This window comes from Haliaeetus leucocephalus, unplaced genomic scaffold (genome assembly GCF_000737465.1).
Source record: "Haliaeetus leucocephalus isolate CR32 unplaced genomic scaffold, Haliaeetus_leucocephalus-4.0 Scaffold526, whole genome shotgun sequence".
Lineage (NCBI taxonomy): Eukaryota > Metazoa > Chordata > Aves > Accipitriformes > Accipitridae > Haliaeetus > Haliaeetus leucocephalus.
Window position 1 is genome coordinate 1,604,393 of NW_010972962.1, and position 721 is coordinate 1,605,113.

Consider the following 721-nt stretch of genomic DNA (forward strand, 5'->3'; position numbering starts at 1 on the left):
GACTTCGCTCCGGCGGCGAAACTTTTCCCCGCCGCGGACCCCCCTCCCCGCCCCCGCGGCGGGCATCTCCCCGTGGCGGGACGACCTCCCACGGAGCTCAACCCCGCGACCCGCCGGCACGGAGAACCTCGGCGTCTCCCCGCCCCCCCCACTCCCGCTTCCACCTACCTTCCTCCCGCTGCTGCTGTTTTCCCGGCCGGAGGGAAGGGGGTCCGTACCCAGCCCGCAACGCTGCCGTCCCCGCTCCGCCGGGAGAGCAGCTCTCGCCGCTCCCCGCTCCTCTGCTTCTCGCTTGGGTTGCATCACCCCCCTTATATAGCCGAGCGGGCAGCTCTGGTATTTACTCTGGCGGCGAGTCCCGGGCTGATGTCATGCTATTAATAGCCTCTCCGAAAGAGAGGGAGGAGGGAAGCAGAGACCGCGGCGGTGATGCAAGGCTTCCCCGCCCGGCACGGCTCGGCACGGCCGCGCCGTGCCGCGGCCGTGCCGAGCCGTGCCGGGCGGCAGCGCAGGTTCCCCCGCCCGGAGGAGCATCCGTCGGCACCCGGAGAGACCCCGTCCTCTTCCTCCTCCCCCCCCGCCGCCTTGTTCCTTTCTTCCTTTTTTTTTTTTTTTTTTAGTTGAAGCTCCGGGGGTTTCTTTCTCCGGGCCGTTTTGCTGAGAAGAAATCAAAGTCCCTCTCACGACAAAAAAAAAAAAAAAAAAAAAAAAAAAAAGGGAA

General features: G+C 64.8%; 1 protein-coding gene across 1 annotated transcript in view; it reads right to left on the minus strand.

Annotated features, from left to right (window-relative positions):
• Nucleotides 1–263, minus strand: part of ATF3 (activating transcription factor 3) — a 7,988-nt gene extending 7,725 nt beyond the window's left edge. Inside the window, exon 1 of the mRNA XM_010576409.1 lies at nt 169–263. The gene's annotated coding sequence lies outside the window, so the exon portion shown is untranslated. The remainder of the gene's footprint in view (nt 1–168) is intronic.
• Nucleotides 264–721: the final 458 nt, after the last annotated feature.